Consider the following 13843-nt stretch of genomic DNA (forward strand, 5'->3'; position numbering starts at 1 on the left):
ACAGCATCACTCAGCAAGTTCAAGTTCAAGTTCAAGGATTTATATAGCGCACTACTCACCCAGAGAGTCTCAAGGCGCTTGGGGAGGGGGATTATTATTTATCGAATAGCCAGGTTTTGAGTTCTTTTCTGAAGGGGATGTGGTTCTGTGTAAGGCGGAGGTGAGTGGGGAGTGAGTTCCAGGTCCTGGCCGCCAAGTAGGAGATGTAAAGGATACAAGTCGTTTCCGCAGGAGCGTCAGGAATCCGAAGTATAATCCACAGCCTTCCCCTGCAGCCTTCCGACTCTATCGAACACTAGAGCACAAGAGGCGGAACAGGGGAAAACAGGGAGACAAAACAAGGAAAGGTGGGGGTTGTGGAAAAGTAAATTTTGCCATGTTCTGTGTCCCTACGTGTCATTCATCATATGTTATGTGTGCATGATTAAATATGCATATGCATTCCCCATGTTCGATTAATGACGCAATTACAGTTGTGTCCACCTCTAGTATGTCAGTTTCCAGTCCTCGTGAATACTACGAATATCAGGCCTATGTAAAGTTACGTTGCCACGTTTCTCAGTGTGCACGTTATTCTATTATAAAGTCCCCGTTTCTAGGCCTCAGAAGGGCCTGGACACCAGATTCAGCTCCTGTCTCCGGAAGCCTCGCTGAGGAGCGATACAGCCCCCACCTGTATCCTCGACCCTTCACTTACTTCCTGCCTCGCAGTGCCCGGCCCAGCCTGGCTCAGTCTCTGAGTCTGCCAAGAGTATGTTATGAGTCCAGTTATCAGTTCAGCCCTCCTTCCCTGCATTCCTAAACTACTGAACTGCATCAATAGTTTCCGTCATTGTCTAGCCTTCACGTCTCCACGTTAGAGAAATACTGCATTTAATGGTCATTTAATATTCTTCATCACGCACTACATGTAGAATAATGCATGGTCCAGTCTTAGAATCAAGTTAGCCTTTCCCCTCTTGACTTCTAGTTTATATCAACATGTTCCCTAAACATCAGATACTAGATAGGGTTTAGGTACATGTCGCTCCGACCCTCCAGACTTCAGTCTCTGCTCCTAGCACAGAGTTCATAGCCCCCAGCTTCTCCTAGTGATACGTCATTGCTAGTTTGCGCGCACCATCAGGTTAGAGGTCCCGGCTCCTTAGGTAGCCCCCTCCATGGTTTCCGCCCCATTCATGACATATTCTGTTACATTTGCATCACATGTCTATGTATACGCCCTGTTACACCTCTTTTCCCCCTTATCTTTCGCGACTGCTACGCGTCACGCCTTCTGCTCCACCCACTGCTACGCCTACTGCAATGTAATGCTATGTGTTTGCGTTATGTATATATGTTCATGTATTGTTATTAAAAGCCAGCGCGCTCATCCCAGATCCAACCCCAGCAGCTGCTGGGCCCTGTCATCCTATTCCAGTGCAGGTTGTCCTGTTCCTGTCCTTATGCTGTATTAAACCTGCAAAACTCCTACTACCTCGAATCTTGACTCTTATTTATTGAGCTATCTGTTATGATATATGTCTAGTCAAAAATAGGGTATTATTTATTTATTTACCACAGGGTAACAATTGTGTGATGATGGTCTTCAGACTGGATGTTTCAGCTTTCTTGTGGGCTTGGCAACGAGGTAGACTGCAATGCAAAGGAGTGATATTCTTGAGACTGAATAGGACAATCACATTCACAATTATATTAAATATCCTTTCATACCTAGATTGATGTGTGTTAACGTCCCTGAATGGAAGAACCTCTGGTAAGGGATTTATCTGGAGCTGCAGTGAAGGAGGCAATATATACATAAGTCTAGTGTCTCTATGTTGCTGGTACTACAAGCTACGAAAATATGCTGCTCACTCTGATTTCTGTCTGAACATCCAAGAAACACACCCCAAAGGTTTGAGAGGATTCAATAACTCTGTTGCCAATATTCGTATTAGCTGGAGAAACATCTACAATAAACAAAACAGGATTTTACACACTACAACACAGTCTTTTGATAATAATATATATGTGCAGCGCAATAATGCGCTGTTACCGTGATTCTGGGACGTGCAGCTGTAGCCCGATCCACACTGGTCCACGCAAGATACCAAGTCCAAATACTTGATACTCCACAAGTGTAGTACCCCAAGGAATGCCGGGAGTAGGGACGGGCAGGGCATAAGAAAAATAATGAAGAGGAAAACCCTAACTGACTAATACTAATTCACCGAGGAAAACCCGGCCGCCAGCGGAGAGGAAACCCGGCTGACCAGCGGAGCTCCCCGGTGAGGGTAAATGAAGGGAGAAGGCTAGCCCGGCCTGTCAGCGGAGAACAAGCCCGGCTGACAAGCGGAGCAACAAGGAGGGCTTGCAGAAAGAAGAGGAATCCCGCCGGATGGCGGAGTAAAACCCGGCCGCCGGGCGGGACACCAAAAGAATGGGGAGGAAATAAGGCAATGAAAAGTGACACGGTCCGTGTCACAAGGAACAAGCGCAGAGGCAAGGCGCTTGCTCAAAAACAAAGAGAGAGACCACGGAGGCTCGGAATGAACCCACAGAGCCGCGGACTCTCACGAACAATTAGTACACTAGTACTCAGGAACGGAAGTCAGGCACAGGAAGTCAGGCAACAAACGGACCCGACGGAGCTAGACGCAAGAACGTGAAGCGTCGCTCCCTGGGTCAAGAAATCTTAAGTAGTGCACCAATTAAAGGGACAGAGCACGGGGAAGGGGCTTGAGGCATGACAGGAGAAGGATCTACCTCCCATGGTGGATCTTTGGATACGCGGAACTGCGGCGAGGCCTTGATTGGAGGATCTTAGTTGGCGGGTGGGTGTGTAGAAGGATAGACGAGTGTTGAGGCATTCGGGTCCTAGATTGTAGAGGGCCTTGTGTGCGTGGGTGAGGAGACGGAATGTTATTCTCTTGTTGACGGGAAGCCAGTGGAGGTTTTTCAGGTGGCCGGTGATGTGATCTTGGCGAGGGATGTCCAGAATGAGTCTCGCTGATGCGTTTTGGATGTGTTGGAGTTTTTTCTGTAATTTGGCTGTAATTCCGGCGTAGAGGGTGTTTCCGTAGTCAAGTCGACTCGTAACCAGTGCGTGGGTGACAGTCTTTCTTGTTTCGGTGGGGATCCAATGGAAGATTTTTTTAAGCATACGAAGTACGTTGAAGCAGGAGGATGAGACGGCGTTGACTTGCTTGGTCATCGAGAGTGAGGAGTCTAGGATGAAGCCAAGGTTACGTGCGTGGTCGGTGGGTATGGGTGCAGAGCCCAGATCCGCAGGCCACCAAGAGTCGTACCAGGCAGAGGGGGATGATCCTAGGATGAGCACTTCCGTTTTGTCTGAGTTGAGTTTTAGGCGGCTGTTTTTCATCCAGACGGCTACTTCTTTCATGCCTTCGTGAAGATTGGTTTTGGCGGTGTTGGGGTCTTTGGTGAGGGAAAGGATCAGCTGGGTGTCGTCGGCGTAGGAGATGATGTTAAGGTTGTGTTGACGCGCGATGGAAGCGAGTGGACTCATGTAAACGTTGAAGAGGGTGGGACTGAGTGATGATCCTTGTGGTACACCGCAGATGACTTCTGTTGCCTCTGATCTGAACGGGGGAAGTCGGACTTTCTGGGTTCTTCCAGCTAGGAACGAGGTGATCCAGTCCAAGGCTTTTCCTTGTATGCCGATGTTGTTGAGACGTTGTATGAGGGTGCTGTGGCATACCGTGTCGAAGGCGGCGGAGAGGTCGAGTAGAATGAGGGCCACTGTTTCTCCGTTGTTCAGTAGTGTTCGGATGTCGTCTGTCGCTGCAATGAGGGCGGTTTCGGTGCTGTGTTTGGCTCGGAAGCCAGACTGTGAGGGATCGAGGGAGTTGTTGGATTCGAGGAAGGCGGCGAGTTGGCTGTTGACGGCTTTCTCAATGACTTTGGCCGGGAATGGGAGGAGGGATATGGGGCGGTAGTTTTTAAGTTCGGAGGGGTCTGCAGTTGGTTTCTTCAGGAGGGCGCTGACTTCGGCATGTTTCCAGCTTTCAGCACCACCACAGCATCACTCAGGGGCACCACAACATCACTATGGGCTACCACAGCAGCACTGAACGCCACAGCATCACTCGTTCGCCACCACAACATCACTCGGCACAACCACAACATCACTTGGCGCCACCACAACATCACTCGGCGCCACCACAGCATCAATCTGTGCAACCAATCAACAACAACTGGTTCAAATATGTTCTCTCAATTTTTCAAGCTTTATTACAAATGTCACAAAAAGATGTTAATATTTCACTTCTGTTCTTGGATTTTTGTCACAATAAAATACCCTAAACATAATCTTCACAAAAGTTATTTACAAAATTTAAGCTATTGCCATTATAAATTACAATAACTTTTATTAAAAAAAATTAAAAAACATTGTTATTTGTAATATCAATACATGTAAGTCACGTACATACAACACGTATTGCATTACAAATGCTATAGGTATCAAATTTGCAAAAGTTATAACTATTGGCAGTGTAAATGACAAAGCTATTAATTTCGCTATTTTCAAAACCAACACAAAAAAAAAAAAATTGTCATCTACAATACCAATAGCTCAAACTTTCCTAATGCGAGACCTATTGGCAACGCCAGTGCTTGTTACATTACTTATCACAATTGAAATCTTACATCATTATCATGCATTAACACATAACGGCAATTGGGAGCTGAATGATTGTAAGTGGAGTGGTGTGGCTCACTGGTTAGAGGCGGCAGACCCGGAAGCAGAGGACGGCCCGGGACCAGGGTTCTATCCCCGACGCGGCAGGGTCGTGGACCAGGGTCAGCGGACTCGATAATTCTCACCTCGGTGCCTACTCTAACCAGGGATCACACTCGGCAACTCTGGGCATTAGCTTGCCTCATCTCCACAACGGCCCCCCACATACGCCGGGGATGCCTGGTTTCACCTTGGAGATACCCAGTAGGGACCATCTCACAGGGAAAGCCAGGACGGGTTCCCCAGTGGTCTACAGCGCAGAGATACTCCTTCGGGAGTCGATTCTAGCGCTTTACAAACCCGCAATTAATTAATTAATTAATTAATTAAAAAGTAGTTACATACATATTTTTACTGCCTCACGGCCATTATGAACTCTATACATTGAAAACTGTTTCTGGGAGGAACCCTCCTTCTGCTTGTGCTTTTCAGTGGAGGTTTCTGATACTCTGGCTGGGCTCGTGTCCGATGGGTGTGTATGAATGTTTCACCCTTATGGCTTCCTTTCCAGTGTCATTGTGTCCAATCTTGTCTGAATGTGTTCCCATCTAACTGTCATCAGGATTGTAACTGCTGATGTGAAACAGCAAACTGCTAACTATGGGGGTAAAACTAGGGGGGGACATTGGGGAGTTTTCGGACCGGGAGTCGAAGATATCAATAGTGCGGATGGTGTCGTTGTCTTCGCGTGATGTATTAGTGTGTGTTGTGTGATGGTACGCGTGTGTGTGGGGGGTGGGGGGGTTAGAGCCTTCATGGTAGGTTACCACAGTGTATGAGAGTAGAGCTCCTGGCATGACTTTAGCAGAGCATTGAATCTAGATTGGTGGGCCCTGTCATGGGACTGTTGCTACTGACCCTGCAGGGAACAAAAGGTGGGGTCTGAGATTGGGAGTCTGCTGGTGCTTCCACCGGAATTGTTTCGTGTGTCAATGTGTGTAATAACTGTGCCCATTCTAAAGAAATGGGGTACTTACGGATGCCCTTGACTTCCTCTTCCCTCAGTACCCCTTCCTCCGCCCTACACCACTTTTTCATGGCACCTACCCAGGCTGCTACCGAGGGTCCCGCCAATGCATGGCTATTCCCCTTTTTGCTAAAAGTATGGCGAGGGATGCAAAGCGGTTCTGCACTTTTCCGGTCTTCTGCCTGTAGAAGTTCCTGAGGCGCAAGCTTCCAATGTGGTCATAGTCATACTATTGGCCGTCGCCCTAAGCGTCTGATGGACGTGATCCCAGTAGTCTTGAATGGTAGGGCAATCCCAGAACATGTGCTTAAAGTCTGCCTCTGGGCTTAGGCAACAGGGGCATGCAAAGTGAGTGTCTGGATAAAAACGGTGGAGGCGGTGTGCGTGAGGTATGCTCTGTGAAGGACATTGAATTGAATGTTCCTGAAATGCGCGTTCCTGGAGACCTTTTTGGGGTATTCTAAGGCTGTGTACCATTCTTTGTCGTTAACACTCTTCCCATTTCTGTTTCCCATGTCTTAACCCCTTCCGTGTGGGGCTGTTTCCCCCGCTGTGCTGGGGGGCGGGGAGCGCTTACAGCGCCCCGGTGCTCATGACGAGGTCAGCTTGTCATGAGCTACGGCGCTCCGGTGCTCATGACGAGCGGGTCACTGCTGCTGCTTGAAGTGCTCTTCTGCGTTCTGCTATGATTTGTTCGAGATCGGGGGGAGCTTTTGGTGATGGGATCTGATCTTTGGCTCAGTTGCGTAAGAGTGATTTGCTTGTGTTGCTGTCGCCGCCGGCCAGAGGGCCACTGAGTTTGTGTGTTTCTGCGTCAGTCAAGCTCCACTAAGTGCTGCTCCACCCAGTTGCCCTCTTCTGTGGGGTCTGTAAAGAAGTGTATGGTCCGTCATGTATGATCTTGAGGCGGGCTGGAAATAAGAGTGCGTATGGTATGTTCTTTTGGGTGTAGGGTGCGCTTTACTGTTAAAAACATGGCTCATAGTCGCTGGACGGCTGGGGTGTAATCCGGGAACAACATGACTTGTTTGTCCTCTACTCCGAGTGGTCCTGCCTGTCTTGCTGCTCGGAGCATGGTGTCTTGGTAATGGAGCAGTTTCAACAAGAAGGGTCGGGGCGATGATCCCGGAGGTGGTTTGTGGGCCTGAACTCGATGCGCCCTCTCCACTGAAAAGTACCAAGTCAAATCTTATTCCTGAGTGAATGTTTTAATCCATGTTTCAACGTATTGAATTGGATCCTTCTGCCCCCTCCGGTAGATTCAGGATGTGAATGTTGCTCCGGCGGGAGCGCCCTTCCAGGTCATCCGCTTTGTTTTCTAGGGCCTTCACTGTAGTTTGTAGCTCTTTAATGGCTCCCTGGTGCGATTGGATTTGCGGTTCTACAGTTTGGAGCGTTCTCCCCCCTGTTTGTATCCGCTAGTTTTCTGTGATCGTCCCGCAGTAAGTTGAGGTCCGGAGCTAACTTTCCGAATTTACTCTCCATGGTCACTCGGGAGTGTTCAATTGCCGCTAGGAGTTATCCAGTTTGGTTGACATGGAGTATGTCCCGGGGGCTCCCATACCGGTTGCGCGGTTTTGTGGTCTGTGAAAGGCTGTCTCGCTATTGATGGTGCCAATATTGCCCCGGTTATCCGTTGCCGAACCATGCTGTTCTGGGTTCGTGCTATTGCATTTCAGCAGGGCTTTATGAGGTAGCTTTAGGGTTCGCTACTAGCTGGCAGCGAGATCTGCAGTGTCACTCTTTGCGTGCTAGGATTGTTTTCTCCTTGTGTTGTGGAGTCACATTGGTATCAGCACAGTCTATGGCTGTAACAATTACAGTTAACCAATCAATTAAAAAAAAATCTATGTAAACACTTATTTAAACATTTATTCTTCCATCAACTTTTACATATACATATATAACACATTTATTTTTCAGAAAGACACACCATCACTGGATGGTGTCATCAGTGATGTCATGAGTGATGTCACTGACCATGTCATGAGTGATGTAATATGTGACGTCATCAGCAGTGCATTGCACGCGCAAGTTATAGTGAGTCCAACTAACTATAACGTGGGAATTTCAATGGTTTTATGCGAGTAAAACTTCCAGCTAACTATAACTGGTGTGAAACCTATGGTTTTTTCAGTGAATTTCATAGGTTTTTTAAATACTAATTCCTAACTATAACTGGTGTGAAACCTATGTTTTTTTCAGTGAATTTCATAGGTTTTGTAAATGCTAATTCCTAACTATATATAGGGCCTCAAACCTATGTTTTTTTCTTTGAATTTCATAGGTTTTTTAATAGCTAATATCTATAGCTATGAAATATATTTTTTATAAAAAATCCTATATTGTATATTTATGTAATACTATTTTTTATGTATATTTTCCCTTTAATTTTTTGCCTTGGTGCGCTCCCGGTGCGCGTACCGGTGAACGCACCGGTACGCGCAGTGTTATGGCGCGCCCCGGTGCGCGTACCGGTGAGCGGCCCGTTAGCGCCATTGCCACGAACGAAAACATCATTGTGACGTATCGCGTAGCCGCGAGATGCGTCTTATGACGCACAGCGTAAGCGCACCCGGAAGCGCCCGCGCGCTTACGATCGCGCAACGTAAGCGCCCCGGGCGCTCACCCGGGCGCTCACCCGGGCGCGCAGCGTAAGCGCGTCGGGTCATGTGACCTGAACATAACACTTTTCATTGGTTGCTAACATTTTTTTTTTTACAAAGAATGAAATCCCCACCCATTTCCTTCACTTCTTCTTTCACTTTTGTGACTGCAAGCCCTGCCTTTTTGCTGTCGGATCTTTGTAGAATAAAATCTTGGATTATCATGGCTGCCAGACCATCCAGCAGTGAAGATGACTCCAATGAATTTCTTGATGAAGAGGCTCCTCAGCCGAAAGTAAAAAGAACACTTTATTTGGAAGTTTTTTTCTATTCCTGATGACAAGAAGAAAGTAAATGCTCCAAAAGTGGAGTGCAGTTTGTGTCACACTGTCCTGTCACGGGGTGACCCCACTAAGAAATATTAATTTGGTAACTCCACAATGATTCGCCATGTGGAGAGGAGGCACCCCCAGAATTTTGCCCGGGAAAGTGCCAGGGCTCTGGCACGAGAGGCTCCCAGTGATGGGGCCTCTACTTCAACCGGAGGACAAACTACATCAGGGAGGGAGCAATCACAAGAGCAGATTCCCAACATCCAGCCTGCTTTTGATAAAGGCGTTATTAAATGCAGATATTGCGATAAGTTACTTTGCTATGGGGAACAAAGTGTTCTGCTCATGGTTCGAGCATTGGATAACCATCGCTGCCGTTTCCAGCCATAATTTTATTTTTTTTTTGCTCCTGTTGAGCAGTTTCCCATTCCCTGTTTTTGTTGTAAAAAAAGAAAAAAAGAAGGAAAAAAAAAGGTCTTTTCAGAACTACCTCCAATTCTCATCAAAGAGCTGTGTTCTTTAAAAATATATTTATTTAATCATGCAGACCCATGGTACGCTCCTCGGTGCGCGTACCAGGCGCTCCCCCAGCGAAAATCGAAAAAAAAAATCTTTTTTTTCCCCCCCGCGGGGCCCTTTTATAGCCGCCACATCAAACCTAGGGGGTCAAGGGGGTCTACCCTGCCCCCTTATGGTCATTTCCGCCTTTGTTTTTGCCACCTCTTGTGTCTCGATCCTACCGAGACACAAGATGGCGGCCGCTCCGGACTGTTTGGAATGTTGACAGACACCCGAGAGCCAATCAGCTTTCCGCTCGCGTACTCTCGTTGCGCGCCAGGTGCGCGCCCGGGTAAAACAATTATTTGTTTCTGAATAAGTATACATTCTATTCCTCTCCAAAAATTCACATAGGGCGGGACAGGAGACAAACATGTGCGCCAAGTCAGCAGCAAATAAATCGCATTTAGGGCATTTCGTACGGTCTCTAAAATCATTATTAGTTGACCAGCCTGAAATTCTTTGAGGGGTATAATAAAGTTGACATACTGTTCTATAATGTCGAAGTCTTAAGTTAGAAGACTGGACGACCTGATTAATTTGACAAAAGGAAGCAGATATTTGGTTTGATGTTATATTCATACCCATCCTAGTTGTCCATTTAGCAGCAAGTCTGCAACAATCATCCGTGTTTACCTTACTCAGGCATCTATATCCCTCGCTAATAAGTGCTTTAATTTTATTTGAATACAAACAATGTATAATGTCTGAGTGGCCTACTTTTTTAATTTTCATTTTCCGCACTAAAAAGTCCCATATATGTATATATTTAAAGTACATCCCGTCTTCTAATTTGTAAAGGATTTTAGGTGATGCAAAGTCAAGAAGTCCCTCGTGCCCAAAAAGATCACCTAGCTTATTAACCCCACAACTGGACCAAGAAATCCCTGCACCATCTGAGAAAATTCCAGGAAGCCCTGGATTATCCCATAACGGTAATTCTCAATGAAAAAAATACATTTTACCATAATTCATAATCAAATTCCAGATGGCTGTGATTTCCCTAGCAGTCTTAAATTTGACCCGTTTATAGAAATTTGGGTCGTGGACTCTTGATAAAAATTGATTACTATCAGGGCCCAACATAAATTGATAGAAAAAAAACTGCGGATGCTTATTAGTAAGCAAACTTCTAAGGCAAGCAAAAAAAGTGGCAAAAAAGTATAATTTAAAGTCGGGAAAATTTAAACCGCCTTTTTCAATTGGAAGTTTCAAAGATTGGATCGACCTGCGGGCTTTCCTGTAGCCCCATATGTAGCTACTACATCTCCCATCAAGTTTTTAAAAAAAGGAACTATTGAGCCGGAGAGGTATACATCTGAATCAATAAAGAAATTTGGGAAGTATTTTCATTTAATTAAGTTAATTCGACCAGTTAAACTCAGTGGAATCTTATGCCATTTTTTTAAGGACAGAGATACTTCTTTTAGGAGTGAGTTGTAATTAAGAGCAATGAGTTCCCCAATATTAGCTGAGATTCTCACTCCAAGATAAACAGCATTATTACATATACCATGAACGGTGACCAGTGGTTTATGGTTGACTATAACCTGCGTTTTATTTAGATTTAGCTTATAGCCTTAGACCTCTCCAAATTCTTCTGCTTCCCTAGTAATCTCTGGTATAGCTTTAAAGACATCAGTTGTAAAAATGGCTATATCATCTGCATATGCGGTTATTTTTACATAGTTTCCATCAAACTGAAAGGGTATGATATTTGCCTGTGACATAAGTGCATTTAAAAACGGTTCCAAAGAGAGAGCAAACAGCAGGGGTGATAGGGGACACCCCTGCCGAGTGCCCCTAGCTATTTGGAATCTAGATGAGCTCATGCCTCCATAGCATATTATGGCGGTAGGTTGGTCATACAGGGATCAAATCAAGCCAAGATAATGGCTCTGAAAGCCAAATGCCCTAAGTACTGCCCACAAATAATCCCACCCCACTCGGTCTAATGCTTTTTCAGCATTAAGCATTACCATGCCGAGTGGGGTGAGATCAATGGAAGCAACATCGAAAGCTGTGATGGCCATGTTAACATGGGCAGTTGTATCTCTCCCCATAACAAACCCATGTTGTTGAATATTAACCAACTCTGGCATACAAGGGGCTAACCTAGTGGCCAGTATTTTTGCAAAGGCCTTGGCATCGGCATTAATTAATGAGATAGGCCTGTATGACCCACAATCGTCAGCTGGCTTTTGTTTTTTCAGAAAAAATATGATTTTAGCGGTGTTCCATGAAGCAGGGGCTTTCCCTGTTTCACTAATAAAATCAATAACTAGGCTAAACAAAGGGAGAAGCTTCTGCATACATATTTTATATAATTCAATGGGAAGTAAATCTTCCCCTGCAGCCTTTCCTGATGGAAGGGAAGCAATCGCTGATTTAATCTCAGTAGCAGTGATATTATCTTCAAGTTGATTAAGTCTCTCTCAATTACCTTGATGGGCCAAGTGTTTATTAAGGTAAGATACCATATGATCGTTCGGGTGGCAATTTTCCGGTGTATATAGTCTGCTATAATATTTAACAAACTGTTCTAATATCTCCTCTGGTAAATTGTAACACGCAGTATTAGCATCTTTAATAACTTTGATTTTAGTTTTAGCTTTCTTATCAGCTACTTTGTAAGCTAATAGTTTCCCTATTCTGTCGCCGCTTTCATATTGCATAAGATGATATTGATGAAGCTTCTGGCTATATCTCTCTCTCATCGTCTTTTTAGTAGCTGACTTCAGCTTGACCAGATCAATTCTTATCTGATTAGCGTTGGGTTCACCTTGCTGCAGCGCCTGTGCTAGTTGGTTTTCCAGAGATAGAATATTAAAAGTCAAAGATTTAATCTCTTTCAGTCTCTCTGAATTTTTCCGGAAAATGTATTGTTGTGCAAAACCCCTAATACTGGCCTTACAAGCATCCCAGACTAATATTACTGCCACAGAATTCAGATTGATCTCGATAAATTCCGTAATGTGTTTTTTCTGTAAAAAGATATCTCGGAAAAGTAAATTGTCTAACCCCTTTTTTTTATTGAGATATTAAATTCTAACAGAATGGGGTTATGATCAGATGTCACTCTTGGGCAAAGTTCTATTGTACAGTTATCCAAAATTCTATCAGTTGCCCAAACAATGTCAATTTGAGAGCAGAGTTTATGTGGCGCTGAATAGTAGGTGTAACCAGCAATGTTAGGATGTACAGTACGCAAAACATCTTTCAAATTATGTAGCCGGCTTAGTTCTAATACAGCAGCTCTAACTTTACACATTCGTTGTGAGACGCCATGCCGAGTGGTATCTTAGTCATAGTTCATGACACAATTAAAATCTCCCATGATCAGTAGCTCCCCCCCCAATCTAATAGTTAGCCGGTCATACATAGTTGGTTCATCTATATTAGGACCATACACAACGCAGAATACATATTTAGATTGCTCCAGTTCAACCTGGACAATAGCCCATCTACCCCCAGTATCAGCCAAAGTTCGAGTGATTGCAATATTTAAATATTTCTGTTTCATTATTGCGACCCCCGTATAGAAGCACCTAAAGTTGAACAAACGACAAGTTCATATCCAATTTGTCCTAACAGTTTCTTATCTTTAACACCAATGTGTGTTTCTGAGAGCAAAGCCAAATGAGGTTTGTACATATTAAGCTCTTCCTGGACCAATCTGCGTTTAATCTTACTATTAAGACCTACTACGTTCCAACTTGGGCATCTAAAAGAATATATTTCTTAATAAACAATAAAGTATCTTCCTCTGCATTATACAATTCCATAACGTAACTTATAAGTTCAGTTTTCGTTTAATAATTCTAACTCTTGCAGCGACTTTTTCTTTTTTTTTTAACCCACCACCCAAGAACCAACTCACTATCCCCCCACCCCTTACATTCTTTGGGGAGCACACCCCTCTATTGCCCCACTGCCGTTGGAAAGGCAGTATAGCAGAGTGACAGCCAGGAGGCTCTGACCAACCGCCCCCACCAAAAACCATATCCTTATCCAGTAAGGAGAGGAGTAAGAAGAAGAAAAAAAAATAAAGGTGTTTTTATGGCAAGTTACAATAATTAATGGCTTATTTTAAGAAAAAAGACCTAAACATTGTTTGTTTCCTATAAAAAAGAAAGCCAAGCAAGAAAAAGAAAGAGCCCTGAATGCTAAAAGAAGAAACTACATCAAAAACCAATGAGCTTTCATGAGTTAAACTTGGAAAGAGCTAATTCAGCTTCTTTGATATCTGTGTAAAAGTACACCTGGCCACCCTTGATCACCTCAAGACGAGCGGGCTCTTGCAAAAATATCTCGCAGCCATTGGATTTAAAAGAATCCATTAATTGGCGGAGCTTCCATCGCCTGTCCATAGAGTTCTTACTCAAATCAGAGCGAACAAAAAAAGTTACGTTTTCTACCGTGACAAGAGTATTAGGTCTGGCTTTTACAGACACTGCCTGTCTCAGAAGAAAGTTTCCAAAATGTATCAAAAGAGGGCGTGGTAACTTGATTCCTTTGTTTCTCTGAACAAGAGGCAATCTATGTATCCTCTGTAATTGCGAGTCCCAGTCCCAATCTGATAAATCAATAAAAGCCTTTTGGAATAATTTTACAACAAAAGCTCTGGGGTCGGAGC

Source organism: Lissotriton helveticus, chromosome 3_1 (genome assembly GCF_964261635.1).
Source record: "Lissotriton helveticus chromosome 3_1, aLisHel1.1, whole genome shotgun sequence".
Classification (NCBI taxonomy): domain Eukaryota; kingdom Metazoa; phylum Chordata; class Amphibia; order Caudata; family Salamandridae; genus Lissotriton; species Lissotriton helveticus.